This window comes from Rhinoderma darwinii, chromosome 2 (assembly GCF_050947455.1).
Source record: "Rhinoderma darwinii isolate aRhiDar2 chromosome 2, aRhiDar2.hap1, whole genome shotgun sequence".
NCBI lineage: Eukaryota > Metazoa > Chordata > Amphibia > Anura > Rhinodermatidae > Rhinoderma > Rhinoderma darwinii.
This window is the reverse complement of record NC_134688.1, coordinates 327795067-327816102: the sequence shown is the minus strand read 5'-3', so window position 1 is coordinate 327816102 and position 21036 is coordinate 327795067. Positions and strand designations below refer to the sequence as shown.

Sequence of the window (21036 nt, the reverse complement as noted above, 5' to 3'; positions counted from 1 at the left end):
TTATTATGTCGTTTAGATTTTGTTTCACAATCGATTAAAAAGGACTATGGATTAAAGCATTTAACGTCAATGGCTATTCTAAGCTGAATGTACCTGCTCTCGTCAGAACGCAGAAGTTACATAGCTTAAGTCCTCGCTAGTACCAGTGTGGGAGACTGTCTGGGAATCCGTGGTGCGGTTGACTTTTTATTATGTTGTTTAGATTTTGTTTCACAATAGATTAAATAGGACTATGGATTAAAGCATTTAAAGTCAATACTCATTCTAAGCTGAATGTGCCTGCTCTCGTTAGATCGCAGAAGTTACACAGCTTAACGCCTCGCTAGTACCAGTGTGGGAGACTGTCTGGGAATCCGTGGTGCGGTTGACTTTTTATTATGTCGTTTAGATTTTGTTTCACAATAGATTAAATAGGACTATGGATTAAAGCATTTAACGTCAATGGCCATTCTAAGCTGAATGTGCCTGCTCTCGTCCGAACGCAGAAGTTACACAGCGTAAGGCCTCGCTAGCACCAGTGTGGGAGACTGTCTGGGAATCCGTGGTGCAGTTGAGTTTTTATTATGTCGTTTAGATTTTGTTTCACAATCGATTAAAAAGGACTATGGATTGAAGCCTTTAATGCCAATGGCCATTCTAAGCTGAATGTCCCTGCTCTCGTCAGATCGCAGAAGTTACACAGCTTAAGGCCTCGCTGGTACCAGTGTGGGAGACTGTCTGGGAATGCGTGGTGCGGTTGACTTTTTATTATGTTGTTTAGATTTTGTTTCACAATAGATTAAATAGGACTATGGATTAAGGCTTTTAATGTCAATGGCCATTCTAAGCTGAATGTGCCTGCTCTCGTCAGATCGCAGAAGTTACACAGCTTAAGGCCTCGCTAGTACCAGTGTGGGAGACTGTGTGGGAGACTTTCTGGGAATCCGTGGTGCGGTTGACTTTTTATTATGTCGTTTAGATTTTGTTTCACAATCGATTAAAAAGGACTATGGATTAAAGCATTTAATGTCAATGGCCATTCTAAGCTGAATGTGCCTGCTCTCGTCAGATCGCAGAAGTTACACAGCTTAAGGCCTCGCTAGTACCAGTGTGGGAGACTGTCTGGGAATCCGTGGTGCGGTTGACTTTTTATTATGTCGTTTAGATTTTGTTTCACAATCGATTAAAAAGGACTATGGATTAAAGCATTTAATGTCAATGGCCATTCTAAGCTGAATGTGCCTGCTCTCGTTAGATCGCAGAAGTTACACAGCTTAACGCCTCTCTAGTACCAGTGTGGGAGTCTGTCTGGGAATCCGTGGTGCGGTTGACTTTTTATTATGTCGTTTAGATTTTGTTTCACAATAGAATAAATAGGACTATGGATTAAAGCATTCAACGTCAATGGCCATTCTAAGCTGAATGTGCCTGCTCTCGTCAGATCGCAGAAGTTACACAGCTTAAGGCCTCGCTAGTACCAGTGTGGGAGACTGTCTGGGAATCCGTGGTGCGGTTGACTTTTTATTATGTCGTTTAGATTTTGTTTCACAATCGATTAAAAAGCACTATGGATTAAAGCATTTAATGTCAATGGCCATTCTAAACTGAATGTGCCTGCTCTCGTCAGATCGCAGAAGTTACACAGCATAAGGCCTCGCTAGTACCATTGTGGGAGACTGTCTGGGAATCCGTGGTGCGGTTGACTTTTTATTATGTCGTTTAGATTTTGTTTCACAATAGATTAAATAGGACTATGGATTAAAGCATTTAACGTCAATGGCCATTCTAAGCTGAATGTGCCTGCTCTCGTCAGATCGCAGAAGTTACACAGCTTAAGGCCTCGCTAGTACCAGTGTGGGAGACTGTCTGGGAATCCGTGGTGCGGTTGACTTTTTATTATGTCGTTTAGATTTTGTTTCACAATCGATTAAAAAGGACTATGGATTAAAGCATTTAATGTCAATGGCCATTCTAAGCTGAATGTGCCTGCTCTCGTCAGATCGCAGAAGTTACACAGCTTAAGGCCTCGCTAGTACCAGTGTGGGAGACTGTCTGGGAATCCGTGGTGCGGTTGCCTTTTTATTATGTCGTTTAGATTTTGTATCACAATCGATTAAAAAGGACTATGGATTAAAGCATTTCATGTCAATGGCCATTCTAAGCTGAATGTGCCTGCTCTCGTCAGATCGCAGAAGTTACACAGCTTAAGGCCTCGCTAGTACCAGTGTGGGAGACTGTCTGGGAATCTGTGGTGCGATTGACTTTTTATTATGTCGTTTAGATTTTGTTTCACAATAGATTAAATAGGACTATGGATTAAGGCTTTTAATGACAATGGCCATTCTAAGCTGAATGTGCCTGCTCTCGTCAGATCGCAGAAGTTACACAGCTTAAGGCCTCGCTAGTACCAGTGTGGGAGACTGTCTGGGAATCCGTGGTGCGGTTGACTTTTTATTATGTCGTTTAGATTTTGTTTCACAATAGATTAAATAGGACTATGGATTAAAGCATTTAACGTCAATGGCCATTCTAAGCTGAATGTGCCTGATCTAGTCAGAACGCAGAAGTTACACAGCTTAAGGCCTCGCTAGTACCAGTGTGGGAGACTGTCTGGGAATCCGTGGTGCGGTTGAATTTTTATTATGTCGTTTAGATTTTGTTTCACAATCGATTAAAAAGGACTATGGATTAAAGAATTTAATGTCAATGGCCATTCTAAGCTGAATGTCCCTGCTTTCGTCAGATCGCAGAAGTTACACAGCTTAAGACCTCGCTAGTACCAGAGTGGGAGACTGTCTGGGAATCCGTGGTGCAGTTGACTTTTTGTTATGTTGTTTAGATTTTGTTTCACAATAGATTAAATAGGACTGTGGATTAAGGCTTTTAATGTCAATGGCCATTCTAAGCTGAATGTGCCTGCTCTCGTCAGATCGCAGAAGTTACACAGCTTAACGCCTCGCTAGTACCAGTGTGGGAGACTGTCTGGGAATCCGTGGTGCGGTTGAATTCTTATTATGTCGTTTAGATTTTGTTTCACAATCGATTAAAAAGGACTATGGATTAAAGCATTTAATGTCAATAGCCATTCTAAGCTGAATGTCCCTGCTCTCGTCAGATCGCAGAAATTACACAGCTTAAGGCCTCGCTAGTACCAGTGTGGGAGACTGTCTGGGAATCCGTGGTGCGGTTGAATTCTTATTATGTCGTTTAGATTTTGTTTCACAATCGATTAAAAAGGACTATGGATTAAAGCATTTAATGTCAATGGCCATTCTAAGCTGAATGCACCTGCTCTCGTCAGATCGCAGAAGTTACCCAGCTTAAGGCCTCGCTAGTACCAGTGTGGGAGACTGTCTCGGAATCCGTTGTGCGGTTGAATTTTTATTATGTCGTTTAGATTTTGTTTCACAATCGATTAAAAAGGACTATGGATTAAAGCATTTAATGTCAATGGCCATTCTAAGCTGAATGTCCCTGCTCTCGTCAGATCGCAGAAGTTACACAGCTTAAGGCCTCGCTAGTACCAGTGTGGGAGACTGTCTGGGAATCCGTGGTGCTGTTGACTTTTTATTATGTCGTTTAGATTTTGTTTCACAATCGATTAAAAAGGACTATGGATTAAAGCATTTGATGTCAATGGCCATTCTAAGCTGAATGTGCCTACTCTCGTCAGATCGCAGAAGTTACTCAGCTTAAGGCCTCGCTAGTACCAGTGTGGGAGACTGTCTGGGAATCCGTGGTGCGGTTGACTTTTTATTATGTCGTTTAGATTTTGTTTCACAATCGATTAAAAAGGACTATGGATTAAAGCATTTAAGGTCAATGGCCATTCTAAGCTGAATGTGCCTGCTCTCGTCAGAACGCAGAAGTTACATAGCTTAAGTCCTCGCTAGTACCAGTGTGGGAGACTGTCTGGGAATCCGTGGTGCGGTTGACTTTTTATTATGTTGTTTAGATTTTGTTTCACAATAGATTAAATAGGACTATGGATTAAGGCTTTTAATGTCAATGTCCATTCTAAGCTGAATGTGCCTGCTCTCGTCAGATCGCAGAAGTTACACAGCTTAAGGCCTCGCTAGTACCAGTGTGGGAGACTGTCTGGGAATCCGTGGTGCGGTTGAGTTTTTATTATGTCGTTTAGATTTTGTTTCACAATCGATTAAAAAGGACTATGGATTAAAGCCTTTAATGTCAATGGCCATTCTAAGCTGAATGTCCCTGCTCTCGTCAGATCGCAGAAGTTACACAGCTTAAGGCCTCGCTGGTACCAGTGTGGGAGACTGTCTGGGAATGCGTGGTGCGGTTGACTTTTTATTATGTTGTTTAGATTTTGTTTCACAATAGATTAAATAGGACTATGGATTAAGGCTTTTAATGTCAATGGCCATTCTAAGCTGAATGTGCCTGCTCTCGTCAGATCGCAGAAGTTACACAGCTTAAGGCCTCGCTTGTACCAGTGTGGGAGACTGTCTGGGAATCTGTGGTGCGGTTGACTTTTTATTATGTTGTTTAGATTTTGTTTCACAATAGATTAAATAGGACTATGGATTAAGGCTTTTAATGTCAATGGCCATTCTAAGCTGAATGTGCCTGCTCTCGTCAGATCGCAGAAGTTACACAGCTTAAGGCCTCGCTAGTACCAGTGTGGGAGACTGTCTGGGAATCCGTGGTGCGGTTGAATTTTTATTATGTTGTTTAGATTTTGTTTCACAATCGATTAAAAAGGACTATGGATTAAAGCATTTAATGTCAATGGCCATTCTAAGCTGAATGTGCCTGCTCTCGTTAGATCGCAGAAGTTACACAGCTTAACGCCTCGCTAGTACCAGTATGGGTGACTGTCTGGGAATCCGTGGTGCGGTTGTCTTTTTATTATGTTGTTTAGATTTTGTTTCACAATAGATTAAATAGGACTATGGATTAAGGCTTTTAATGTCAATGGCCATTCTAAGCTGAATGTGCCTGCTCTCGTCAGATCGCAGAAGTTCCACAGCTTAAGGCCTCGCTAGTACCGGTGTGGGAGACTGTCTGGGAATCCGTGGTGCGGTTGACTTTTTATTATGTCGTTTAGATTTTGTTTCACAATCGATTAAAAAGGACTATGGATTAAAGCATTTAATGTCAATGGCCATTCTAAGCTGAAAGTGCATGCTCTTGTTAGATTGCAGAAGTTAAACAGCTTAAGGCCTCGCTAGTACCAGTGTGGGAGACTGTTTGGGAATCCGTGGTGCGGTTGAATTTTTATTATGTCGTTTAGATTTTGTTTCACAATCGATTAAAAAGGACTATGGATTAAAGCATTTAATGTCAATGGCCATTCTAAGCTGAATGTCCCTGCTCCCGTCAGATCGCAGAAGTTACACAGCTTAAGGCCTCGCTAGTACCAGTGTGGGAGACTGTCTGGGAATCCGTGGTGCGGTTGAGTTTTTATTATGTCGTTTAGATTTTGTTTCACAATCGATTAAAAAGGACTATGGATTAAAGCATTTAAAGTCAATGCTCATTCTAAGCTGAATGTGCCTGCTCTCGTTAGATCGCAGAGGTTACACAGCTTAACGCCTCGCTAGTACCAGTGTGGGAGACTGTCTGGGAATCCGTGGTGCGGTTGACTTTTTATTATGTCGTTTAGATTTTGTTTCACAATAGATTAAATAGGACTATGGATTAAAACATTTAACGTCAATGGCCATTCTAAGCTGAATGTGCCTGCTCTCGTCCGAACGCAGAAGTTACACAGCTTAAGGCCTCGCTAGTACCAGTGTGGGAGACTGTCTGGGAATCCGTGGTGCGGTTGAGTTTTTATTATGTCGTTTAGATTTTGTTTCACAATCGATTAAAAAGGACTATGGATTAATCCCTTTAATGTCAAAGGCCATTCTAAGCTGAATGTCCCTGCTCTCGTCAGATCGCAGAAGTTACACAGCTTAAGGCCTCGCTGGTACCAGTGTGGGAGACTGTCTGGGAATGCGTGGTGCGGTTGACTTTTTATTATGTTGTTTAGATTTTGTTTCACAATAGATTAAATAGGACTATGGATTAAGGCTTTTAATGTCAATGGCCATTCTAAGCTGAATGTGCCTGCTCTCGTCAGATCGCAGAAGTTACACAGCTTAAGGCCTCACTAGTACCTGTGTGGGAGACTGTCTGGGAATCCGTGGTGCGGTTGACTATTTATTATGTTGTTTAGATTTTGTTTCACAATAGATTAAATAGGACTATGGATTAAAGCATTTAATGTCAATGGCCATTCTAAGCTGAATGTGCCTGCTCTCGTTAGATCGCAGAAGTTACACAGCTTAACGCCTCGCTAGTACCAGTGTGGGTGACTGTCTGGGAATCCGTGGTGCGGTTGACTTATTATTATGTCGTTTAGATTTTGTTTCACAATAGATTAAATAGGACTATGGATTAAAGCATTTAACGTCAATGGCCATTCTAAGCTGAATGTGCCTGCTCTCGTCAGATCGCAGAAGTTACACAGCTTAAGGCTTCGCTAGTACCAGTGTGGGAGACTGTCTGGGAATCCGTGGAGCGGTTGAATTTTTATTATGTCGTTTAGATTTTGTTTCACAATCGATTAAAAAGGACTATGGATTAAAGCATTTAATGTCAATGGCCATTCTAAGCTGAATGTGCCTGCTCTCGTCAGAACGCAGAAGTTACATAGCTTAAGGCCTCGCAAGTACCAGTGTGGGAGACTGTCTGGGAATCCGTGGTGCGGTTGACTTTTTATAATGTTGTTTAGATTTTGTTTCACAATAGATTAAATAGGACTATGGATTAAAGCTTTTAATGTCAATGGCCATTCTAAGCTGAATGTGCCTGCTCTCGTCAGATCGCAGAAGTTACACAGCTTAAGTCCTCGCTCGTACCAGTGTGGGAGACTGTCTGGGAATCCGTGGTGCGGTTGACTTTTTATTATGTCATTTAGATTTTGTTTCACAATCGATTAAAAAGGACTATGGATTAAAGCATTTAATGTCAATGGCCATTCTAAGCTGAATGTGAATGCTCTCGTTAGATCGCAGAAGTTAAACAGCTTAACGCCTCGCTAGTACCAGTGTGGGAGACTGTCTGGGAATCCGTGGAGCGGTTGAATTTTTATTATGTCGTTTAGATTTTGTTTCACAATCGATTAAAAAGGACTATGGATTAGAGAATTTAATGTCAATGGCCATTCTAAGCTGAATGTCCCTGCTCTCGTCAGATCGCAGAAGTTACACAGCTTAAGGCCTCGCTAGTACCAGTATGGGTGACTGTCTGGGAATCCGTGGTGCGGTTGTCTTTTTATTATGTTGTTTAGATTTTGTTTCACAATAGATTAAATAGGACTATGGATTAAGGCTTTTAATGTCAATGGCCATTCTATGCTGAATGTGCCTGCTCTCGTCAGATCGCAGAAGTTACACAGCTTAAGGCCTCGCTAGTACCGGTGTGGGAGACTGTCTGGGAATCCGTGGTGCGGTTGACTTTTTATTATGTCGTTTAGATTTTGTTTCACAATCGATTAAAAAGGACTATGGATTAAAGCATTTAATGTCAATGGCCATTCTAAGCTGAAAGTGCATGCTCTTGTTAGATTGCAGAAGTTAAACAGCTTAAGGCCTCGCTAGTACCAGTGTGGGAGACTGTTTGGGAATCCGTGGTGCGGTTGAATTTTTATTATGTCGTTTAGATTTTGTTTCACAATCGATTAAAAAGGACTATGGATTAAAGCATTTAATGTCAATGGCCATTCTAAGCTGAATGTCCCTGCTCTCGTCAGATCGCAGAAGTTACACAGCTTAACGCCTCGCTAGTACCAGTGTGGGAGACTGTCTGGGAATCCGTGGTGCGGTTGACTTTTTATTATGTCGTTTAGATTTTGTTTCACAATAGATTAAATAGGACTATGGATTAAAACATTTAACGTCAATGGCCATTCTAAGCTGAATGTGCCTGCTCTCGTCCGAACGCAGAAGTTACACAGCTTAAGGCCTCGCTAGTACCAGTGTGGGAGACTGTCTGGGAATCCGTGGTGCGGTTGAGTTTTTATTATGTCGTTTAGATTTTGTTTCACAATCGATTAAAAAGGACTATGGATTAATGCCTTTAATGTCAATGGCCATTCTAAGCTGAATGTCCCTGCTCTCGTCAGATCGCAGAAGTTACACAGCTTAAGGCCTCGCTGGTACCAGTGTGGGAGACTGTCTGGGAATGCGTGGTGCGGTTGACTTTTTATTATGTTGTTTAGATTTTGTTTCACAATAGATTAAATAGGACTATGGATTAAGGCTTTTAATGTCAATGGCCATTCTAAGCTGAATGTGCCTGCTCTCGTCAGATCGCAGAAGTTACACAGCTTAAGGCCTCACTAGTACCTGTGTGGGAGACTGTCTGGGAATCCGTGGTGCGGTTGACTATTTATTATGTTGTTTAGATTTTGTTTCACAATAGATTAAATAGGACTATGGATTAAAGCATTTAATGTCAATGGCCATTCTAAGCTGAATGTGCCTGCTCTCGTTAGATCGCAGAAGTTACACAGCTTAACGCCTCGCTAGTACCAGTGTGGGTGACTGTCTGGGAATCCGTGGTGCGGTTGACTTATTATTATGTCGTTTAGATTTTGTTTCACAATAGATTAAATAGGACTATGGATTAAATCATTTAATGTCAATAGCCATTCTAAGCTGTATGTGCCTGCTCTCGTCAGATCGCAGAAGTTACACAGCTTAAGGCCTCGCTAGTACCAGTGTGGGAGACTGTCTGGGAATCCGTGGAGCGGTTGAATTTTTATTATGTCGTTTAGATTTTGTTTCACAATCGATTAAAAAGGACTATGGATTAAAGCATTTAATGTTAATGGCCATTCTAAGCTGAATGTGCCTGCTCTCGTCAGAACGCAGAAGTTACATAGCTTAAGGCCTCGCTAGTACCAGTGTGGGAGACTGTCTGGGAATCCGTGGTGCGGTTGACTTTTTATAATGTTGTTTAGATTTTGTTTCACAATAGATTAAATAGGACTATGGATTAAAGCTTTTAATGTCAATGGCCATTCTAAGCTGAATGTGCCTGCTCTCGTCAGATCGCAGAAGTTACACGGCTTAAGTCCTCGCTAGTACCAGTGTGGGAGACTGTCTGGGAATCCGTGGTGCGGTTGACTTTTTATTATGTCATTTAGATTTTGTTTCACAATCGATTAAAAAGGACTATGGATTAAAGCATTTAATGTCAATGGCCATTCTAAGCTGAATGTGCATGCTCTCGTCAGATCGCAGAAGTTACACAGCTTAAGGCCTCGCTAGTACCAGTGTGGGAGACTGTCTGGGAATCCGTGGTGCAGTTGACTTTTTATTATGTTGTTTAGATTTTGTTTCACAATAGATTAAATAGGACTGTGGATTAAGGCTTTTAATGTCAATGGCCATTCTAAGCTGAATGTGCCTGCTCTCGTCAGATCGCAGAAGTTACACAGCTTAACGCCTCGCTAGTACCAGTGTGGGAGACTGTCTGGGAATCCGTGGTGCGGTTGAAGTCTTATTATGTCGTTTAGATTTTGTTTCACAATCGATTAAAAAGGACTATGGATTAAAGCATTTAATGTCAATAGCCATTCTAAGCTGAATGTCCCTGCTCTCGTCAGATCGCAGAAGTTACACAGCTTAAGGCCTCGCTAGTACCAGTGTGGGAGACTGTCTGGGAATCCGTGGTGCGGTTGACTTTTTATTATGTCGTTTAGATTTTGTTTCACAATCGATTAAAAAGGACTATGGATTAAAGCATTTAATGTCAATGGCCATTCTAAGCTGAATGTCCCTGCTCTCGTCAGATCGCAGAAGTTACACAGCTTAAGGCCTCGCTAGTACCAGTGTGGGAGACTGTCTGGGAATCAGTGGTGCGGTTGACTTTTTATTATGTCGTTTAGATTTTGTTTCACAATCGATTAAAAAGGACTATGGATTAAAGCATTTAATGTCAATGGCCATTCTAAGCTGAATGTGCCTGCTCTCGTCAGATCGCAGAAATTACACAGCTTAAGGCTTCGCCAGTACCAGTGTGGGAGACTGTCTGGGAATCCGTGGTGCGGTTGACTTTTTATTATGTCGTTTAGATTTTGTTTTACAATCGATTAAAAAGGACTATGGATTAAAGCATTTAATGTCAATGGCCATTCTAAGCTGAATGTGCCTGCTCTCGTCAGATCGCAGAAGTTACACAGCTTAAGGCCTCGCTAGTACCAGTGTGGGAGACTGTCTGGGAATCCGTGGAGCGGTTGAATTTTTATTATGTCGTTTAGATTTTGTTTCACAATCGATTAAAAAGGACTATGGATTAAAGCATTTAATGTCAATGGCCATTCTAAGCTGAATGTGCCTGCTCTCGTCAGATCGCAGAAGTTACACAGCTTAAGGCCTCGCTAGTACCAGTGTGGGAGACTGTCTGGGAATCCGTGGTGCGGTTAACTTTTTATTATGTCGTTTAGATTTTGTTTCACAATCGATTAAAAAGGACTATGGATTAAAGCATTTAATGTCAATGGCCATTCTAAGCTGAATGTGCCTGCTCTCGTCAGAACGCAGAAGTTACATAACTTAAGGCCTCGCTAGTACCAGTGTGGGAGACTGTCTGGGAATCCGTGGTGCGGTTGACTTTTTATAATGTTGTTTAGATTTTGTTTCACAATAGATTAAATAGGACTATGGATTAAAGCTTTTAATGTCAATGGCCATTCTAAGCTGAATGTGCCTGCTCTCGTCAGATCGCAGAAGTTACACAGCTTAAGGCCTCGCTAGTACTAGTGTGGGAGACTGTCTGGGAATCCGTGGTGCGGTTGACTTTTTATTATGTCGTTTAGATTTTGTTTCACAATCGATTAAAAAGGACTATGGATTAAAGCATTTAATGTCAATGGCCATTCTAAGCTGAATGTGCCTGCTCTCGTCAGAACGCAGAAGTTACATAGCTTAAGGCCTCGCTAGTACCAGTGTGGGAGACTGTCTGGGAATCCGTGGTGCGGTTGACTTTTTATAATGTTGTTTAGATTTTGTTTCACAATAGATTAAATAGGACTATGGATTAAAGCTTTTAATGTCAATGGCCATTCTAAGCTGAATGTGCCTGCTCTCGTCAGATCGCAGAAGTTACACAGCTTAAGTCCTCGCTAGTACCAGTGTGGGAGACTGTCTGGGAATCCGTGGTGCGGTTGACTTTTTATTATGTCATTTAGATTTTGTTTCACAATCGATTAAAAAGGACTATGGATTAAAGCATTTAATGTCAATGGCCATTCTAAGCTGAATGTGCCTGCTCTCGTCAGATCGCAGAAGTTACACAGCTTAAGGCCTCGCTAGTACCAGTGTGGGAGACTGTCTGGGAATCCGTGGTGCGGTTGAATTTTTATTATGTTGTTTAGATTTTGTTTCACAATCGATTAAAAAGGACTATGGATTAAAGCATTTAATGTCAATGGCCATTCTAAGCTGAATGTGCCTGCTCTCGTTAGATCGCAGAAGTTACACAGCTTAACGCCTCGCTAGTACCAGTATGGGTGACTGTCTGGGAATCCGTGGTGCGGTTGTCTTTTTATTATGTTGTTTAGATTTTGTTTCACAATAGATTAAATAGGACTATGGATTAAGGCTTTTAATGTCAATGGCCATTCTAAGCTGAATGTGCCTGCTCTCGTCAGATCGCAGAAGTTACACAGCTTAAGGCCTCGCTAGTACTGGTGTGGGAGACTGTCTGGGAATCCGTGGTGCGGTTGACTTTTTATTATGTCGTTTAGATTTTGTTTCACAATCGATTAAAAAGGACTATGGATTAAAGCATTTAATGTCAATGGCCATTCTAAGCTGAAAGTGCATGCTCTTGTTAGATTGCAGAAGTTAAACAGCTTAAGGCCTCGCTAGTACCAGTGTGGGAGACTGTTTGGGAATCCGTGGTGCGGTTGAATTTTTATTATGTCGTTTAGATTTTGTTTCACAATCGATTAAAAAGGACTATGGATTAAAGCATTTAATGTCAATGGCCATTCTAAGCTGAATGTCCCTGCTCTCGTCAGATCGCAGAAGTTACACAGCTTAAGGCCTCGCTAGGACCAGTGTGGGAGACTGTCTGGGAATCCGTGGTGCGGTTGACTTTTTATTATGTCGTTTAGATTTTGTTTCACAATCGATTAAAAAGGACTATGGATTAAAGCATTTAAAGTCAATGCTCATTCTAAGCTGAATGTGCCTGCTCTCGTTAGATCGCAGAAGTTACACAGCTTAACGCCTCGCTAGTACCAGTGTGGGAGACTGTCTGGGAATCCGTGGTGCGGTTGACTTTTTATTATGTCGTTTAGATTTTGTTTCACAATAGATTAAATAGGACTATGGATTAAAACATTTAACGTCAATGGCCATTCTAAGCTGAATGTGCCTGCTCTCGTCCGAACGCAGAAGTTACACAGCTTAAGCCCTCGCTAGTACCAGTGTGGGAGACTGTCTGGGAATCCGTGGTGCGGTTGAGTTTTTATTATGTCGTTTAGATTTTGTTTCACAATCGATTAAAAAGGACTATGGATTAATGCCTTTAATGTCAATGGCCATTCTAAGCTGAATGTCCCTGCTCTCGTCAGATCGCAGAAGTTACACAGCTTAAGGCCTCGCTGGTACCAGTGTGGGAGACTGTCTGGGAATGCGTGGTGCGGTTGACTTTTTATTATGTTGTTTAGATTTTGTTTCACAATAGATTAAATAGGACTATGGATTAAGGCTTTTAATGTCAATGACCATTCTAAGCTGAATGTGCCTGCTCTCGTCAGATCGGAGAAGTTACACAGCTTAAGGCCTCACTAGTACCTGTGTGGGAGACTGTCTGGGAATCCGTGGTGCGGTTGACTTATTATTATGTCGTTTAGATTTTGTTTCACAATAGATTAAATAGGACTATGGATTAAAGCATTTAACGTCAATGGCCATTCTAAGCTGAATGTGCCTGCTCTCGTCAGATCGCAGAAGTTACACAGCTTAAGGCCTCGCTAGTACCAGTGTGGGAGACTGTCTGGGAATCCGTGGAGCGGTTGAATTTTTATTATGTCGTTTAGATTTTGTTTCACAATCGATTAAAAAGGACTATGGATTAAAGCATTTAATGTCAATGGCCATTCTAAGCTGAATGTGCCTGCTCTCGTCAGAACGCAGAAGTTACATAGCTTAAGGCCTCGCTAGTACCAGTGTGGGAGACTGTCTGGGAATCCGTGGTGCGGTTGACTTTTTATAATGTTGTTTAGATTTTGTTTCACAATAGATTAAATAGGACTATGGATTAAAGCTTTTAATGTCAATGGCCATTCTAAGCTGAATGTGCCTGCTCTCGTCAGATCGCAGAAGTTACACAGCTTAAGTCCTCGCTAGTACCAGTGTGGGAGACTGTCTGGGAATCCGTGGTGCGGTTGACTTTTTATTATGTCATTTAGATTTTGTTTCACAATCGATTAAAAAGGACTATGGATTAAAGCATTTAATGTCAATGGCCATTCTAAGCTGAATGTGCATGCTCTCGTCAGATCGCAGAAGTTACACAGCTTAAGGCCTCGCTAGTACCAGTGTGGGAGACTGTCTGGGAATCCGTGGTGCAGTTGACTTTTTATTATGTTGTTTAGATTTTGTTTCACAATAGATTAAATAGGACTGTGGATTAAGGCTTTTAATGTCAATGGCCATTCTAAGCTGAATGTGCCTGCTCTCGTCAGATCGCAGAAGTTACACAGCTTAACGCCTCGCTAGTACCAGTGTGGGAGACTGTCTGGGAATCCGTGGTGCGGTTGAAGTCTTATTATGTCGTTTAGATTTTGTTTCACAATCGATTAAAAAGGACTATGGATTAAAGCATTTAATGTCAATAGCCATTCTAAGCTGAATGTCCCTGCTCTCGTCAGATCGCAGAAGTTACACAGCTTAAGGCCTCGCTAGTACCAGTGTGGGAGACTGTCTGGGAATCCGTGGTGCGGTTGACTTTTTATTATGTCGTTTAGATTTTGTTTCACAATCGATTAAAAAGGACTATGGATTAAAGCATTTAATGTCAATGGCCATTCTAAGCTGAATGTCCCTGCTCTCATCAGATCGCAGAAGTTACACAGCTTAAGGCCTCGCTAGTACCAGTGTGGGAGACTGTCTGGGAATCAGTGGTGCGGTTGACTTTTTATTATGTCGTTTAGATTTTGTTTCACAATCGATTAAAAAGGACTATGGATTAAAGCATTTAATGTCAATGGCCATTCTAAGCTGAATGTGCCTGCTCTCGTCAGATCGCAGAAATTACACAGCTTAAGGCTTCGCCAGTACCAGTGTGGGAGACTGTCTGGGAATCCGTGGTGCGGTTGACTTTTTATTATGTCGTTTAGATTTTGTTTCACAATCGATTAAAAAGGACTATGGATTAAAGCATTTAATGTCAATGTCCATTCTAAGCTGAATGTGCCTGCTCTCGTCAGAACGCAGAAGTTACATAACTTAAGGCCTCGCTAGTACCAGTGTGGGAGACTGTCTGGGAATCCGTGGTGCGGTTGACTTTTTATAATGTTGTTTAGATTTTGTTTCACAATAGATTAAATAGGACTATGGATTAAAGCTTTTAATGTCAATGGCCATTCTAAGCTGAATGTGCCTGCTCTCGTCAGATCGCAGAAGTTACACAGCTTAAGGCCTCGCTAGTACCAGTGTGGGAGACTGTCTGGGAATCCGTGGTGCGGTTGACTTTTTATTATGTCGTTTAGATTTTGTTTCACAATCGATTAAAAAGGACTATGGATTAAAGCATTTAATGTCAATGGCCATTCTAAGCTGAATGTGCCTGCTCTCGTCAGAACGCAGAAGTTACATAGCTTAAGGCCTCGCTAGTACCAGTGTGGGAGACTGTCTGGGAATCCGTGGTGCGGTTGACTTTTTATAATGTTGTTTAGATTTTGTTTCGCAATAGATTAAATAGGACTATGGATTAAAGCTTTTAATGTCAATGGCCATTCTAAGCTGAATGTGCCTGCTCTCGTCAGATCGCAGAAGTTACACAGCTTAAGTCCTCGCTAGTACCAGTGTGGGAGACTGTCTGGGAATCCGTGGTGCGGTTGACTTTTTATTATGTCATTTAGATTTTGTTTCACAATCGATTAAAAAGGATTATGGATTAAAGCATTTAATGTCAATGGCCATTCTAAGCTGAATGTGCCTGCTCTCGTCAGATCGCAGAAGTTACACAGCTTAAGGCCTCGCTAGTACCAGTGTGGGAGACTGTCTGGGAATCCGTGGTGCGGTTGAATTTTTATTATGTTGTTTAGATTTTGTTTCACAATAGATTAAATAGGACTGTGGATTAAGGCTTTTAATGTCAATGGCCATTCTAAGCTGACTGTGCTTGCTCTCGTCAGATCGCAGAAGTTACACAGCTTAACGCCTCGCTAGTACCAGTGTGGGAGACTGTCTGGGAATCCGTGGTGCGGTTGAAGTCTTATTATGTCGTTTAGATTTTGTTTCACAATCGATTAAAAAGGACTATGGATTAAAGCATTTAATGTCAATAGCCATTCTAAGCTGAATGTCCCTGCTCTCGTCAGATCGCAGAAGTTACACAGCTTAAGGCCTCGCTAGTACCAGTGTGGGAGACTGTCTGGGAATCCGTGGTGCGGTTGACTTTTTATTATGTCGTTTAGATTTTGTTTCACAATCGATTAAAAAGGACTATGGATTAAAGCATTTAATGTCAATGGCCATTCTAAGCTGAATGTCCCTGCTCTCGTCAGATCGCAGAAGTTACACAGCTTAAGGCCTCGCTAGTACCAGTGTGGGAGACTGTCTGGGAATCAGTGGTGCGGTTGACTTTTTATTATGTCGTTTAGATTTTGTTTCACAATCGATTAAAAAGGACTATGGATTAAAGCATTTAATGTCAATGGCCATTCTAAGCTGAATGTGCCTGCTCTCGTCAGATCACAGAAGTTACACAGCTTAAGGCCTCGCTAGTACCAGTGTGGGAGACTGTCTGGGAATCCGTGGAGCGGTTGAATTTTTATTATGTCGTTTAGATTTTGTTTCACAATTGATTAAAATGGACTATGGATTAAAGCATTTAATGTCAATGGCTATTCTAAGCTGAATGTGCCTGCTCTCGTCAGATCGCAGAAGTTACACAGCTTAAGGCCTCGCTAGTACCAGTGTGGGAGACTGTCTGGGAATCCGTGGTGCGGTTAAATTTTTATTATGTCGTTTAGATTTTGTTTCACAATCGATTAAAAAGGACTATGGATTAAAGCCTTTAATGTCAATGGCCATTCTAAGCTGAATGTGCCTGCTCTCGTCAGAACGCAGAAGTTACATAACTTAAGGCCTCGCTAGTACCAGTGTGGGAGACTGTCTGGGAATCCGTGGTGCGGTTGACTTTTTATAATGTTGTTTAGATTTTGTTTCACAATAGATTAAATAGGACTATGGATTAAAGCTTTTAATGTCAATGGCCATTCTAAGCTGAATGTGCCTGCTCTCGTCAGATCGCAGAAGTTACACAGCTTAAGGCCTCGCTAGTACCAGTGTGGGAGACTGTCTGGGAATCCGTGGTGCGGTTGACTTTTTATTATGTCGTTTAGATTTTGTTTCACAATCGATTAAAAAGGACTATGGATTAAAGCATTTAATGTCAATGGCCATTCTAAGCTGAATGTGCCTGCTCTCGTCAGAACGCAGAAGTTACATAGCTTAAGGCCTCGCTAGTACCAGTGTGGGAGACTGTCTGGGAATCCGTGGTGCGGTTGACTTTTTATAATGTTGTTTAGATTTTGTTTCACAATAGATTAAATAGGACTATGGATTAAAGCTTTTAATGTCAATGGCCATTCTAAGCTGAATGTGCCTGCTCTCGTCAGATCGCAGAAGTTACACAGCTTAAGTCCTCGCTAGTACCAGTGTGGGAGACTGTCTGGGAATCCGTGGTGCGGTTGACTTTTTATTATTTCGTTTAGATTTTGTTTCACAATCGATTAAAAAGGACTATGGATTAAAGCATTTAATGTCAATGGCCATTCTAAGCTGAATGTGCATGCTCTCGTTAGATCGCAGAAGTTAAACAAACAGCTTAACGCCTCGCTAGTACCAGTGTGGGAGACTGTCTGGGAATCCGTGGTGCGGTTGACTTTTTATTATTTCGTTTAGATTTTGTTTCACAATAGATTAAATAGGACTATGGATTAAAACATTTAACGTCAATGGCCATTCTAAGCTGAATGTGCCTGCTCTCGTCAGATCGCAGAAGTTACACAGCTTAAGGCCTCGCTAGTACCAGTGTGGGAGACTGTCTGGGAATCCGTGGTGCGGTTGCCTTTTTATTATGTCGTTTAGATTTTGTTTCACAATCAATTAAAAAGGACTATGGATTAAAGCATTTCATGTCAATGGCCATTCTAAGCTGAATGTGCCTGCTCTCGTCAGATCGCAGAAGTTACACAGCTTAAGGCCTCGCTAGTACCAGTGTGGGAGACTGTCTGGGAATCTGTGGTGCGATTGACTTTTTATTATGTCGTTTAGATTTTGTTTCACAATAGATTAAATAGGACTATGGATTAAGGCTTTTAATGACAATGGCCATTCTAAGCTGAATGTGCCTGCTCTCGTCAGATCGCAGAAGTTACACAGCTTAAGGCCTCGCTAGTACCAGTGTGGGAGACTGTCTGGGAATCCGTGGTGGGGTTGACTTTTTATTATGTCGTTTAGATTTTGTTTCACAATAGATTAAATAGTACTATGGATTAAAACATTTAACGTCAATGGCCATTCTAAGCTGAATGTGCCTGATCTAGTCAGAACGCAGAAGTTACACAGCTTAAGGCCTCGCTAGTACCAGTGTGGGAGACTGTCTGGGAATCCGTGGTGCGGTTGAATTTTTATTATGTCGTTTAGATTTTGTTTCACAATCGATTAAAAAGGACTATGGATTAAAGAATTTAATGTCAATGGCCATTCTAAGCTGAATGTCCCTGCTCTCGACAGATTGCAGAAGTTACACAGCTTAAGGCCTCGCTAGTACCAGTGTGGGAGACTGTCTGGGAATCCGTGGTGCAGTTGACTTTTTATTATGTTGTTTAGATTTTGTTTCACAATAGATTAAATAGGACTGTGGATTAAGGCTTTTAATGTCAATGGCCATTCTAAGCTGAATGTGCCTGCTCTCGTCAGATCGCAGAAGTTACACAGCTTAACGCCTCGCTAGTACCAGTGTGGGAGACTGTCTGGGAATCCGTGGTGCGGTTGAATTCTTATTATGTCGTTTAGATTTTGTTTCACAATCGATTAAAAAGGACTATGGATTAAAGCCTTTAATGTCAATGGCCATTCTAAGCTGAATGTGCCTGCTCTCGTCAGATCGCAGAAGTTACACAGCTTAACGCCTCGCTAGTACCAGTGTGGGAGACTGTCTGGGAATCCGTGGTGCGGTTAAATTTTTATTATGTCGTTTAGATTTTGTTTCACAATCGATTAAAAAGGACTATGGATTAAAGCCTTTAATGTCAATGGCCATTCTAAGCTGAATGTGCCTGCTCTCGTCAGAACGCAGAAGTTACATAACTTAAGGCCTCGCTAGTACCAGTGTGGGAGACTGTCTGGGAATCCGTGGTGCGGTTGACTTTTTATAATGTTGTTTAGATTTTGTTTCACAATAGATTAAATAGGACTATGGATTAAAGCTTTTAATGTCAATGGCCATTCTAAGCTGAATGTGCCTGCTCTCGTCAGATCGCAGAAGTTACACAGCTTAAGGCCTCGCTAGTACCAGTGTGGGAGACTGTCTGGGAATCCGTGGTGCGGTTGACTTTTTATTATGTCGTTTAGATTTTGTTTCACAATCGATTAAAAAGGACTATGGATTAAAGCATTTAATGTCAATGGCCATTCTAAGCTGAATGTGCCTGCTCTCGTCAGAACGCAGAAGTTACATAGCTTAAGGCCTCGCTAGTACCAGTGTGGGAGACTGTCTGGGAATCCGTGGTGCGGTTGACTTTTTATAATGTTGTTTAGATTTTGTTTCACAATAGATTAAATAGGACTATGGATTAAAGCTTTTAATGTCAATGGCCATTCTAAGCTGAATGTGCCTGCTCTCGTCAGATCGCAGAAGTTACACAGCTTAAGTCCTCGCTAGTACCAGTGTGGGAGACTGTCTGGGAATCCGTGGTGCGGTTGACTTTTTATTATTTCGTTTAGATTTTGTTTCACAATCGATTAAAAAGGACTATGGATTAAAGCATTTAATGTCAATGGCCATTCTAAGCTGAATGTGCATGCTCTCGTTAGATCGCAGAAGTTAAACAAACAGCTTAACGCCTCGCTAGTACCAGTGTGGGAGACTGTCTGGGAATCCGTGGTGCGGTTGACTTTTTATTATTTCGTTTAGATTTTGTTTCACAATAGATTAAATAGGACTATGGATTAAAACATTTAACGTCAATGGCCATTCTAAGCTGAATGTGCCTGCTCTCGTCAGATCGCAGAAGTTACACAGCTTAAGGCCTCGCTAGTACCAGTGTGGGAGACTGTCTGGGAATCCGTGGTGCGGTTGCCTTTTTATTATGTCGTTTAGATTTTGTTTCACAATCAATTAAAAAGGACTATGGATTAAAGCATTTCATGTCAATGGCCATTCTAAGCTGAATGTGCCTGCTCTCGTCAGATCGCAGAAGTTACACAGCTTAAGGCCTCGCTAGTACCAGTGTGGGAGACTGTCTGGGAATCTGTGGTGCGATTGACTTTTTATTATGTCGTTTAGATTTTGTTTCACAATAGATTAAATAGGACTATGGATTAAGGCTTTTAATGACAATGGCCATTCTAAGCTGAATGTGCCTGCTCTCGTCAGATCGCAGAAGTTACACAGCTTAAGGCCTCGCTAGTACCAGTGTGGGAGACTGTCTGGGAATCCGTGGTGGGGTTGACTTTTTATTATGTCGTTTAGATTTTGTTTCACAATAGATTAAATAGTACTATGGATTAAAACATTTAACGTCAATGGCCATTCTAAGCTGAATGTGCCTGATCTAGTCAGAACGCAGAAGTTACACAGCTTAAGGCCTCGCTAGTACCAGTGTGGGAGACTGTCTGGGAATCCGTGGTGCGGTTGAATTTTTATTATGTCGTTTAGATTTTGTTTCACAATCGATTAAAAAGGACTATGGATTAAAGAATTTAATGTCAATGGCCATTCTAAGCTGAATGTCCCTGCTCTCGACAGATCGCAGAAGTTACACAGCTTAAGGCCTCGCTAGTACCAGTGTGGGAGACTGTCTGGGAATCCGTGGTGCAGTTGACTTTTTATTATGTTGTTTAGATTTTGTTTCACAATAGATTAAATAGGACTGTGGATTAAGGCTTTTAATGTCAATGGCCATTCTAAGCTGAATGTGCCTGCTCTCGTCAGATCGCAGAAGTTACACAGCTTAACGCCTCGCTAGTACCAGTGTGGGAGACTGTCTGGGAATCCGTGGTGCGGTTGAATTCTTATTATGTCGTTTAGATTTTGTTTCACAATCGATTAAAAAGGACTATGGATTAAAGCATTTAATGTCAATAGCCATTCTAAGCTGAATGTCCCTGCTCTCGTCAGATCGCAGAAGTTACACAGCTTAAGGCCTCGCTAGTACCAGTGTGGGAGACTGTCTGGGAATCCGTGGTGCGGTTGACTTTATATTATGTCGTTTAGATTTTGTTTCACAATAGATTAAATAGGACTATGGATTAAGGCTTTTAATGTCAATGGCCATTCTAAGCTGAATGTGCCTGCTCTCGTCAGATCGCAGAAGTTACACAGCTTAAGGCCTCGCTAGTACCAGTGTGGGAGACTGTCTGGGAATCCGTGGTGCGGTTGACTTTTTATTATGTTGTTTAGATTTTGTTTCACAATCGATTAAAAAGGACTATGGATTAAAGCATTTAATGTCAATGGCCATTCTAAGCTGAATGTGCCTGCTCTCGTTAGATCGCAGAAGTTACACAGCTTAACGCCTCGCTAGTACCAGTATGGGTGACTGTCTGGGAATCCGTGGTGCGGTTGACT

The 21036-nt window shown here is 41.7% G+C and overlaps 102 pseudogenes; all 102 read left to right on the top strand.

Annotated features, from left to right (window-relative positions):
- Positions 1–65: 65 nt before the first annotated feature.
- LOC142745527 (5S ribosomal RNA) lies at positions 66–184 on the top strand (annotated as a pseudogene).
- A 439-nt stretch (positions 185–623) lies between these two features.
- On the top strand, positions 624–742 carry LOC142746324 (5S ribosomal RNA; annotated as a pseudogene).
- A 67-nt stretch (positions 743–809) lies between these two features.
- On the top strand, positions 810–940 carry LOC142747153 (5S ribosomal RNA; annotated as a pseudogene).
- A 67-nt stretch (positions 941–1007) lies between these two features.
- On the top strand, positions 1008–1126 carry LOC142746375 (5S ribosomal RNA; annotated as a pseudogene).
- A 253-nt stretch (positions 1127–1379) lies between these two features.
- On the top strand, positions 1380–1498 carry LOC142746364 (5S ribosomal RNA; annotated as a pseudogene).
- Positions 1499–1565: 67 nt separating this feature from the next.
- Positions 1566–1684, top strand: LOC142746521 (5S ribosomal RNA; annotated as a pseudogene).
- A 67-nt stretch (positions 1685–1751) lies between these two features.
- Positions 1752–1870, top strand: LOC142746352 (5S ribosomal RNA; annotated as a pseudogene).
- Positions 1871–1937: 67 nt separating this feature from the next.
- LOC142744405 (5S ribosomal RNA) lies at positions 1938–2056 on the top strand (annotated as a pseudogene).
- Positions 2057–2123: 67 nt separating this feature from the next.
- On the top strand, positions 2124–2242 carry LOC142744184 (5S ribosomal RNA; annotated as a pseudogene).
- A 67-nt stretch (positions 2243–2309) lies between these two features.
- LOC142744437 (5S ribosomal RNA) lies at positions 2310–2428 on the top strand (annotated as a pseudogene).
- Positions 2429–2495: 67 nt separating this feature from the next.
- On the top strand, positions 2496–2614 carry LOC142747095 (5S ribosomal RNA; annotated as a pseudogene).
- Positions 2615–2681: 67 nt separating this feature from the next.
- On the top strand, positions 2682–2800 carry LOC142745610 (5S ribosomal RNA; annotated as a pseudogene).
- Positions 2801–2867: 67 nt separating this feature from the next.
- LOC142746913 (5S ribosomal RNA) lies at positions 2868–2986 on the top strand (annotated as a pseudogene).
- A 67-nt stretch (positions 2987–3053) lies between these two features.
- On the top strand, positions 3054–3172 carry LOC142745391 (5S ribosomal RNA; annotated as a pseudogene).
- A 67-nt stretch (positions 3173–3239) lies between these two features.
- On the top strand, positions 3240–3358 carry LOC142746796 (5S ribosomal RNA; annotated as a pseudogene).
- Positions 3359–3425: 67 nt separating this feature from the next.
- On the top strand, positions 3426–3544 carry LOC142745706 (5S ribosomal RNA; annotated as a pseudogene).
- A 67-nt stretch (positions 3545–3611) lies between these two features.
- Positions 3612–3730, top strand: LOC142745999 (5S ribosomal RNA; annotated as a pseudogene).
- Positions 3731–3797: 67 nt separating this feature from the next.
- Positions 3798–3916, top strand: LOC142745542 (5S ribosomal RNA; annotated as a pseudogene).
- A 67-nt stretch (positions 3917–3983) lies between these two features.
- Positions 3984–4102, top strand: LOC142746498 (5S ribosomal RNA; annotated as a pseudogene).
- A 67-nt stretch (positions 4103–4169) lies between these two features.
- On the top strand, positions 4170–4288 carry LOC142745372 (5S ribosomal RNA; annotated as a pseudogene).
- Positions 4289–4355: 67 nt separating this feature from the next.
- On the top strand, positions 4356–4474 carry LOC142745091 (5S ribosomal RNA; annotated as a pseudogene).
- A 67-nt stretch (positions 4475–4541) lies between these two features.
- On the top strand, positions 4542–4660 carry LOC142744805 (5S ribosomal RNA; annotated as a pseudogene).
- Positions 4661–4727: 67 nt separating this feature from the next.
- On the top strand, positions 4728–4846 carry LOC142746393 (5S ribosomal RNA; annotated as a pseudogene).
- Positions 4847–4913: 67 nt separating this feature from the next.
- Positions 4914–5032, top strand: LOC142745560 (5S ribosomal RNA; annotated as a pseudogene).
- A 67-nt stretch (positions 5033–5099) lies between these two features.
- Positions 5100–5218, top strand: LOC142747244 (5S ribosomal RNA; annotated as a pseudogene).
- A 67-nt stretch (positions 5219–5285) lies between these two features.
- Positions 5286–5404, top strand: LOC142744648 (5S ribosomal RNA; annotated as a pseudogene).
- Positions 5405–5657: 253 nt separating this feature from the next.
- Positions 5658–5776, top strand: LOC142744284 (5S ribosomal RNA; annotated as a pseudogene).
- A 67-nt stretch (positions 5777–5843) lies between these two features.
- On the top strand, positions 5844–5962 carry LOC142746630 (5S ribosomal RNA; annotated as a pseudogene).
- A 67-nt stretch (positions 5963–6029) lies between these two features.
- LOC142744118 (5S ribosomal RNA) lies at positions 6030–6148 on the top strand (annotated as a pseudogene).
- A 67-nt stretch (positions 6149–6215) lies between these two features.
- LOC142745877 (5S ribosomal RNA) lies at positions 6216–6334 on the top strand (annotated as a pseudogene).
- Positions 6335–6401: 67 nt separating this feature from the next.
- Positions 6402–6520, top strand: LOC142746629 (5S ribosomal RNA; annotated as a pseudogene).
- Positions 6521–6587: 67 nt separating this feature from the next.
- Positions 6588–6706, top strand: LOC142744470 (5S ribosomal RNA; annotated as a pseudogene).
- Positions 6707–6773: 67 nt separating this feature from the next.
- Positions 6774–6892, top strand: LOC142746078 (5S ribosomal RNA; annotated as a pseudogene).
- A 253-nt stretch (positions 6893–7145) lies between these two features.
- Positions 7146–7264, top strand: LOC142744188 (5S ribosomal RNA; annotated as a pseudogene).
- A 67-nt stretch (positions 7265–7331) lies between these two features.
- Positions 7332–7450, top strand: LOC142744739 (5S ribosomal RNA; annotated as a pseudogene).
- Positions 7451–7517: 67 nt separating this feature from the next.
- On the top strand, positions 7518–7636 carry LOC142747243 (5S ribosomal RNA; annotated as a pseudogene).
- A 67-nt stretch (positions 7637–7703) lies between these two features.
- LOC142746270 (5S ribosomal RNA) lies at positions 7704–7822 on the top strand (annotated as a pseudogene).
- Positions 7823–7889: 67 nt separating this feature from the next.
- On the top strand, positions 7890–8008 carry LOC142744283 (5S ribosomal RNA; annotated as a pseudogene).
- Positions 8009–8075: 67 nt separating this feature from the next.
- Positions 8076–8194, top strand: LOC142745371 (5S ribosomal RNA; annotated as a pseudogene).
- A 67-nt stretch (positions 8195–8261) lies between these two features.
- LOC142744117 (5S ribosomal RNA) lies at positions 8262–8380 on the top strand (annotated as a pseudogene).
- Positions 8381–8447: 67 nt separating this feature from the next.
- On the top strand, positions 8448–8566 carry LOC142745876 (5S ribosomal RNA; annotated as a pseudogene).
- A 67-nt stretch (positions 8567–8633) lies between these two features.
- Positions 8634–8752, top strand: LOC142746437 (5S ribosomal RNA; annotated as a pseudogene).
- A 67-nt stretch (positions 8753–8819) lies between these two features.
- Positions 8820–8938, top strand: LOC142744591 (5S ribosomal RNA; annotated as a pseudogene).
- A 67-nt stretch (positions 8939–9005) lies between these two features.
- On the top strand, positions 9006–9124 carry LOC142745438 (5S ribosomal RNA; annotated as a pseudogene).
- Positions 9125–9191: 67 nt separating this feature from the next.
- LOC142745235 (5S ribosomal RNA) lies at positions 9192–9310 on the top strand (annotated as a pseudogene).
- A 67-nt stretch (positions 9311–9377) lies between these two features.
- LOC142747258 (5S ribosomal RNA) lies at positions 9378–9496 on the top strand (annotated as a pseudogene).
- A 67-nt stretch (positions 9497–9563) lies between these two features.
- LOC142744142 (5S ribosomal RNA) lies at positions 9564–9682 on the top strand (annotated as a pseudogene).
- A 67-nt stretch (positions 9683–9749) lies between these two features.
- LOC142745049 (5S ribosomal RNA) lies at positions 9750–9868 on the top strand (annotated as a pseudogene).
- Positions 9869–9935: 67 nt separating this feature from the next.
- On the top strand, positions 9936–10054 carry LOC142745000 (5S ribosomal RNA; annotated as a pseudogene).
- Positions 10055–10121: 67 nt separating this feature from the next.
- On the top strand, positions 10122–10240 carry LOC142745928 (5S ribosomal RNA; annotated as a pseudogene).
- A 67-nt stretch (positions 10241–10307) lies between these two features.
- On the top strand, positions 10308–10426 carry LOC142744733 (5S ribosomal RNA; annotated as a pseudogene).
- Positions 10427–10493: 67 nt separating this feature from the next.
- On the top strand, positions 10494–10612 carry LOC142745453 (5S ribosomal RNA; annotated as a pseudogene).
- A 67-nt stretch (positions 10613–10679) lies between these two features.
- LOC142744406 (5S ribosomal RNA) lies at positions 10680–10798 on the top strand (annotated as a pseudogene).
- Positions 10799–10865: 67 nt separating this feature from the next.
- LOC142744087 (5S ribosomal RNA) lies at positions 10866–10984 on the top strand (annotated as a pseudogene).
- A 67-nt stretch (positions 10985–11051) lies between these two features.
- LOC142744969 (5S ribosomal RNA) lies at positions 11052–11170 on the top strand (annotated as a pseudogene).
- Positions 11171–11237: 67 nt separating this feature from the next.
- LOC142744804 (5S ribosomal RNA) lies at positions 11238–11356 on the top strand (annotated as a pseudogene).
- A 67-nt stretch (positions 11357–11423) lies between these two features.
- On the top strand, positions 11424–11542 carry LOC142746392 (5S ribosomal RNA; annotated as a pseudogene).
- A 67-nt stretch (positions 11543–11609) lies between these two features.
- LOC142744592 (5S ribosomal RNA) lies at positions 11610–11728 on the top strand (annotated as a pseudogene).
- A 67-nt stretch (positions 11729–11795) lies between these two features.
- On the top strand, positions 11796–11914 carry LOC142747241 (5S ribosomal RNA; annotated as a pseudogene).
- A 67-nt stretch (positions 11915–11981) lies between these two features.
- Positions 11982–12100, top strand: LOC142746473 (5S ribosomal RNA; annotated as a pseudogene).
- A 253-nt stretch (positions 12101–12353) lies between these two features.
- Positions 12354–12472, top strand: LOC142746041 (5S ribosomal RNA; annotated as a pseudogene).
- Positions 12473–12539: 67 nt separating this feature from the next.
- Positions 12540–12658, top strand: LOC142745368 (5S ribosomal RNA; annotated as a pseudogene).
- Positions 12659–12911: 253 nt separating this feature from the next.
- On the top strand, positions 12912–13030 carry LOC142745930 (5S ribosomal RNA; annotated as a pseudogene).
- Positions 13031–13097: 67 nt separating this feature from the next.
- On the top strand, positions 13098–13216 carry LOC142744086 (5S ribosomal RNA; annotated as a pseudogene).
- Positions 13217–13283: 67 nt separating this feature from the next.
- Positions 13284–13402, top strand: LOC142744968 (5S ribosomal RNA; annotated as a pseudogene).
- A 67-nt stretch (positions 13403–13469) lies between these two features.
- On the top strand, positions 13470–13588 carry LOC142745236 (5S ribosomal RNA; annotated as a pseudogene).
- A 67-nt stretch (positions 13589–13655) lies between these two features.
- On the top strand, positions 13656–13774 carry LOC142747259 (5S ribosomal RNA; annotated as a pseudogene).
- Positions 13775–13841: 67 nt separating this feature from the next.
- LOC142744141 (5S ribosomal RNA) lies at positions 13842–13960 on the top strand (annotated as a pseudogene).
- A 67-nt stretch (positions 13961–14027) lies between these two features.
- Positions 14028–14146, top strand: LOC142744464 (5S ribosomal RNA; annotated as a pseudogene).
- A 67-nt stretch (positions 14147–14213) lies between these two features.
- On the top strand, positions 14214–14332 carry LOC142744999 (5S ribosomal RNA; annotated as a pseudogene).
- Positions 14333–14399: 67 nt separating this feature from the next.
- Positions 14400–14518, top strand: LOC142746787 (5S ribosomal RNA; annotated as a pseudogene).
- Positions 14519–14585: 67 nt separating this feature from the next.
- LOC142746341 (5S ribosomal RNA) lies at positions 14586–14704 on the top strand (annotated as a pseudogene).
- Positions 14705–14771: 67 nt separating this feature from the next.
- LOC142744085 (5S ribosomal RNA) lies at positions 14772–14890 on the top strand (annotated as a pseudogene).
- Positions 14891–14957: 67 nt separating this feature from the next.
- Positions 14958–15076, top strand: LOC142744967 (5S ribosomal RNA; annotated as a pseudogene).
- Positions 15077–15143: 67 nt separating this feature from the next.
- On the top strand, positions 15144–15262 carry LOC142744803 (5S ribosomal RNA; annotated as a pseudogene).
- A 253-nt stretch (positions 15263–15515) lies between these two features.
- On the top strand, positions 15516–15634 carry LOC142744140 (5S ribosomal RNA; annotated as a pseudogene).
- A 67-nt stretch (positions 15635–15701) lies between these two features.
- On the top strand, positions 15702–15820 carry LOC142745048 (5S ribosomal RNA; annotated as a pseudogene).
- A 67-nt stretch (positions 15821–15887) lies between these two features.
- Positions 15888–16006, top strand: LOC142747051 (5S ribosomal RNA; annotated as a pseudogene).
- A 67-nt stretch (positions 16007–16073) lies between these two features.
- LOC142746610 (5S ribosomal RNA) lies at positions 16074–16192 on the top strand (annotated as a pseudogene).
- A 67-nt stretch (positions 16193–16259) lies between these two features.
- LOC142745451 (5S ribosomal RNA) lies at positions 16260–16378 on the top strand (annotated as a pseudogene).
- Positions 16379–16445: 67 nt separating this feature from the next.
- Positions 16446–16564, top strand: LOC142746329 (5S ribosomal RNA; annotated as a pseudogene).
- Positions 16565–16631: 67 nt separating this feature from the next.
- On the top strand, positions 16632–16750 carry LOC142744084 (5S ribosomal RNA; annotated as a pseudogene).
- Positions 16751–16817: 67 nt separating this feature from the next.
- On the top strand, positions 16818–16936 carry LOC142744965 (5S ribosomal RNA; annotated as a pseudogene).
- A 257-nt stretch (positions 16937–17193) lies between these two features.
- Positions 17194–17312, top strand: LOC142744404 (5S ribosomal RNA; annotated as a pseudogene).
- A 67-nt stretch (positions 17313–17379) lies between these two features.
- Positions 17380–17498, top strand: LOC142744183 (5S ribosomal RNA; annotated as a pseudogene).
- A 67-nt stretch (positions 17499–17565) lies between these two features.
- LOC142746289 (5S ribosomal RNA) lies at positions 17566–17684 on the top strand (annotated as a pseudogene).
- A 67-nt stretch (positions 17685–17751) lies between these two features.
- LOC142747094 (5S ribosomal RNA) lies at positions 17752–17870 on the top strand (annotated as a pseudogene).
- A 67-nt stretch (positions 17871–17937) lies between these two features.
- On the top strand, positions 17938–18056 carry LOC142746597 (5S ribosomal RNA; annotated as a pseudogene).
- Positions 18057–18123: 67 nt separating this feature from the next.
- Positions 18124–18242, top strand: LOC142746911 (5S ribosomal RNA; annotated as a pseudogene).
- Positions 18243–18495: 253 nt separating this feature from the next.
- Positions 18496–18614, top strand: LOC142745450 (5S ribosomal RNA; annotated as a pseudogene).
- Positions 18615–18681: 67 nt separating this feature from the next.
- LOC142746317 (5S ribosomal RNA) lies at positions 18682–18800 on the top strand (annotated as a pseudogene).
- A 67-nt stretch (positions 18801–18867) lies between these two features.
- On the top strand, positions 18868–18986 carry LOC142744083 (5S ribosomal RNA; annotated as a pseudogene).
- Positions 18987–19053: 67 nt separating this feature from the next.
- Positions 19054–19172, top strand: LOC142744964 (5S ribosomal RNA; annotated as a pseudogene).
- Positions 19173–19429: 257 nt separating this feature from the next.
- Positions 19430–19548, top strand: LOC142744403 (5S ribosomal RNA; annotated as a pseudogene).
- A 67-nt stretch (positions 19549–19615) lies between these two features.
- LOC142744182 (5S ribosomal RNA) lies at positions 19616–19734 on the top strand (annotated as a pseudogene).
- Positions 19735–19801: 67 nt separating this feature from the next.
- On the top strand, positions 19802–19920 carry LOC142746288 (5S ribosomal RNA; annotated as a pseudogene).
- A 67-nt stretch (positions 19921–19987) lies between these two features.
- Positions 19988–20106, top strand: LOC142747093 (5S ribosomal RNA; annotated as a pseudogene).
- Positions 20107–20173: 67 nt separating this feature from the next.
- LOC142745465 (5S ribosomal RNA) lies at positions 20174–20292 on the top strand (annotated as a pseudogene).
- Positions 20293–20359: 67 nt separating this feature from the next.
- On the top strand, positions 20360–20478 carry LOC142746910 (5S ribosomal RNA; annotated as a pseudogene).
- A 67-nt stretch (positions 20479–20545) lies between these two features.
- LOC142744139 (5S ribosomal RNA) lies at positions 20546–20664 on the top strand (annotated as a pseudogene).
- A 67-nt stretch (positions 20665–20731) lies between these two features.
- LOC142745050 (5S ribosomal RNA) lies at positions 20732–20850 on the top strand (annotated as a pseudogene).
- A 67-nt stretch (positions 20851–20917) lies between these two features.
- On the top strand, positions 20918–21036 carry LOC142745698 (5S ribosomal RNA; annotated as a pseudogene).